The sequence below is a fragment of the Camellia sinensis genome, chromosome 1, assembly GCF_055761805.1.
Source record: "Camellia sinensis isolate YWXY chromosome 1, ASM5576180v1, whole genome shotgun sequence".
NCBI lineage: Eukaryota > Viridiplantae > Streptophyta > Magnoliopsida > Ericales > Theaceae > Camellia > Camellia sinensis.
In genome coordinates this window covers 78,567,374-78,572,418 of record NC_138961.1, presented here as the reverse complement: position 1 = coordinate 78,572,418, position 5,045 = coordinate 78,567,374, and positions in this window count along the sequence as shown.

Genomic DNA, 5,045 nt, shown 5'->3' with positions numbered 1-5,045 from the left:
TGCATGCGTGCTCGGCTCCGCTCGGAAATCCACCACCATGCACAAGCTGCCTCTGTTTACACTGCTCTGCATCTCTGAAGACTGCACAAGTCCCAAGGATGCTTCAGCATCACTCACTGATCACTGTGGAAGGTCACCGACCATGAGGAATGGTCACCGGCCATCGTAAAGTGGTCATCGACCATCTATGATGCTCTCGGCCATCCATTATTGGTCGATCGGCACTGAAAATGGTCGGTCGACCATATCTTCCTGCAGAACCTTGTTTTGACAGCAGCAGGGGACAGAGAAGGCATGGCAATGCATCTTAAAGCAAATGTTTGCAGAACCAACCTCCCCATCATGTTATGAACTTAAGGGAGTTTGGTCCTCAACTCTCGGGCCACCAATCACGCATTTCAATGCATGATGGTCCAAGAGGCCAAAGTGTGCAATTTCAATGTCAAATGGAATGCACACAAAACACATAAAGGACCTGACCTCTATCATGCTTGATCAACAGGCATGGCATGCATGATATGCACAATGCTATGCATCCTAAGCATGCAAGCTAAGTATGCAACATGAACATGCAAACAACAATGTGTACTAGGCACACAACCTAAGCAAACAAGCATGCGAGGCATGTAACGACAATGCTAATGACAAACATGCAACAACATGTAAAGGGGACTTAGCATGGAAGCATGTAAAGCAACTTGACAAAGAAAATGCATGCCAAATGCAAAGTGATTCGAGCATGCAACAACATGCGATAGGCCGAGCATGCAACAACACGCAAAGCGAGCATGCAACAACATGTAAAGGATGGACTTACACTAAGATGGACAACTCTCTACTAGGTCCAAAACAGTGGCAAATATGCCAAGGAAATGGAGGCAAATATACATACAAACATGCATGCATACATGATCCAATACTTAAGCATAAAGAGGCAACTTTTAAGCACACTTAAAAGGAACAAACATGGACAAATGGCATACATTGTAAGCTCTGAAATCATGTTAGAAAAGGTGCCAAACCAACCAAACAAATCAAGCAAAGCATGCAACAAGGTCCAAGGCTCAACGCTAGCCAAGGGGCTCAAGCCATGACCATGCCAACCAAGCCTCAAAGGGCCAAAGGGACTCAAAACAATCCCAAGGTAGACCAAAACAAGGCCAAAGACACACTTAGATGGCATCCCAAATGCCTACACATGATGGCATACACAATGGTACAAACATGGAGTATGAAATACAAACTCTTTAAGACATTAAAGAAGCATCAATTGTGAGTAAACAAGCATGCCATATGGATGGAAATGACATGGTAAGTGACTCCAAGTCACTAAAATAATGCAAGTAAAGCATGCTAGAGGTTCCAATACTCAAAGCCTACAAGCTAGGTTGCATGGTAGCTATACAAAGCAAGTCATGGATGACCCAAACAACCAAAATCAGACTTTAAGCATACCAAAACATGCGTAAAAGCTTCACAAAGCTAAGCCAAAATCATGCTAAAAAGTCATGGTACATCATGATGCATGTTAAGGCAATTTTATGGCATTACAAGACAAGTATGCAAAGCATGCATGGTGTGTCTAAACCAACTTAAAATAGTGCTATATCATGACAAAATAAGCACAAATATCGGCTGAAATGAAGCTAAAGCAAGCTAGGCATACAAGTTACAACACAAGCCATTTGTGCAAGCATCAAAGGAAACATGGAGAGGGGATGACCCTCTCCTATTTAGGACCTCAATACCACCTCTCCACCACTGAAAATCCTCTGGATTTCAGTGGTAGAGAGGTCATGCAAAGCTCAAAGCAAGGGCCAAAAGGTATGGCCTTAAACAAGGCCTAACAAGGCCTTAGGGGGGGGGGGAAACAACCCCAAACCTCAAAGCAACCTTAAACAAAGTTCTAAAACACACAAAATTAGAACTTTTATTAGTTATGCACTAAGCTCAAAAATAGATGCAAGATAGGTCAAAAGCTTGTGCAAAAATAGGGAACAAAGGGGTAAAGTTCTTACCCTTGAAGACCTTCTTCAAGAAGACCACTCCAGCAGCCTCCTTTGGTCAAAACCAGCTCAAAAACTCCAAGAACAACCCTTTGGCACCTCAGCAACCAAGGTATGGTGTAATACTATGTGTCTTAGTGCAAAACTAAGAACAAAACACCTTTATACACACACAAATCAAAAGGAGAGGGAGATATAGAGATAGATAGATATAGGACTTCTCTAACCCTAATATCAGACCTCTGGAACTTTTTGAAACCCTTGAGGAGGGAGGAGAAGCCCTTCCTTTATAGGAATTCCAATCTTGCAAAGCTTACAAAACAAGCTAAGCAAGAGGGAAATCCTGTATGGAGGGGGGGCACTGTGGATGCCAGCTATCACAGCTGGCATAAAATATCTGCCAAAAGCAGATGAATAGTAGTCGGCCAGCCAAAAATGACAAATTGACCAAAATAATGGTCGACCGACCATAAAGAGTGCCGACCGGCCATCACCAATGGCCGGTACCAACAAAACAGGGCCGGTGGTCTCAAGCCATGGCCGGTGAGGTGTGGAGATGACCAACAAGCCATTCCCTGCCCTCAGAAGCAAAGCAACAAGTGTTTGGTGCAAAACCAAATACAAAATAAGCAAGTCGAGAGATCTTAAGGCAAGGCGCGTAACCGAAACCTCCGAGAACTCAAAACGGGTACGAACATGGATGATCACCGAGTGTTCAAATGATGACGTCCAAGTCTTGAGGACGGTCAAAAATGGGGTGTCTACAGTAGCGTATCCATCCTGGTCTAAAAAATAATGAGATCGTGTTCGTCCTTCGCAGATTTCCACCCTAGCAAATCCCTTACCCCTCACTTAGCGCTTCAAAGTCTCCATGTCTGTCGCCATCCTCCTGATTAACTCATCTTGCTCTCTCACACGATCTTCTAGAATCTGGGTATTAGTCCCTCATCGTTGTCCATCTAGGCTTTGGGAGTGGCAAGGGCTCAAACCCTATTTTTCTCGCGTACTCCTGTGAGGGTTCCATTGTTGAGAGTCCAAATCTGCCACGGGCAGAGCATGAGGAAAATCTTCACACCTCCAGTTAGCTTCTGGCATTTAGCCATCAATGGCGGAAAGCGACAAATCTTCATTGTGCGCCATTAAAGTTTGTTAACAGAAAACTTGATCAAAATGTTTGTTTTGGGAAAACTTCCCACAGACGGCGCCGATTATAAGAGCACGAAATAATCGTCACTTCTATATTCCTGTTGATCAAGCTTACGCTCCTCTAAACATCATCGTAACACCTGAAATCACAAACATGAGCTAGCCGACAGGTGTGTGTCGGAAACCCCTCCGATGCCTAAGTCAATAAATTGACTAAAGAGGTAAAAACTTAGAGAATTCGAGAATAATGATTGCAATAACTGGATTAGGGTTTGGTTTGAGCTTTTATAAGTTTGGCGTGTCACAACCCTAGTAGGACTAACTCTCATTTGTAAAGTCCTTCTAGGAATCACAATCCTAAAGGATAATGCTTATCCTTTAACACCTTTCTCACTGCAAGCTAGGTGAGATGGCACAACTCTTTGTATGGCTTTTAGCTGAGCAATAGAACTAACTTTGTTGTTCGCCTCTAGACTAGATATGCAACGCGCAGTGCCATGCAAACCTTGTACGACGCGCCACCATGCTGACGTTGTGCGACTCCTCTCCTAGTTCGGTCAAACCCTTGACTGCCACTGTGAGGTAGGTCGGTCCCATAACGTTGGCATTCTCCAGACCAGTTAACCTTCTTTGGCCGGTTGAATCGCTGTTCAGCCCAAACTAGGCTATCTCCAGAACATAGCTTAGTCTGCCAACACGAACCAAATCTTAAGCCCACTTCCACCTAGCTCAGCCCAATTTGGCGACACAAATTACCCTCTCATATATGCTCTTATTATATAGTGCAAGACCGGCCTAACCCGATGTTTGTCTATCCCTACTAAGTGTTTAAGATTGACCAAATTTTTGATTTACAATAAGTTTTTTCACAAAATACAATTTGTTTTGATTTTGAAAAATTCAGAAATATTATATTTAAATACTTTTTACATTATTTTTTGTTTTTGTTCTTGTTAGGTATTTTGTAACTGGTAATCCCATTTGACAAAAACTCTATTTAAATGTGATTGCATTCGTTCTTTTATATATGTGAGTTTGTGAGAGTTTAGATGCAAGTCCAACCCAATTTGTGCCTGAGTAGAGGAGTTTGTATTGAAGGAAAGGTGTGCTTAAGCAAAGGAGTTATTAAGCCTATCAAACCTCTTGGACCACTTAAGAGGTCAAGTATGCATTCGAGCACTGATTTGGATCATCCATTATCTCAGTATGATTTCAGAGATATTAAAAGTTGTGTTTTACCACTCAAGCGGTAAGTCTTGCGCTCGAGCAAAGTAATATGTGTTAGCACCGCCTTACTAGTCTTACCGCTTAAGCGGTCATTTTTGAATAGCCTTCATGTCTCTATTTGTTACAGAGGCCCTTAGTTGCTCGTTTTTAAGGTTTAACCTGTCTAGAATTCTCTCTGAAGAGATTAGCCTGATTGTTCTATATTGAAAGGTGTTTCATAGTATGTTTACTTTAATGGATTGAGATTGATCATTTAATCAACAAGTGTGTTATTAAAGATCAAGGGATTTCTTTCATTCAAATTCATTCATTGAGAGACATTCACTAGTGGATTCTGGGAAACTTGAGCTTGAAGTTTTGGTGGATTCTAGAGTGGCTCATCATCATGGATTCGACATCGGTATTGTGGATTTAACGTTAGGCTAAACAATTCCGAGGTAAAGACGGGAGTGGGAGAGGCAAGTCGGGTTCAGTTCAATTTGGATGTGAATTCGCTAGGTAGTTGAAGGTTCTCGTGTATAATTCCTTTTTCTTCTTAGTAAATTATTTTATGGTTTTAACTTTTGATTTTTTTATCATAACTGGAGGTGCTCAAATTGTGATTTTTTCCCACATTATATTATTGTGTTTATTTGTCAATATTTGATTTGTAGATGTAATTTAATT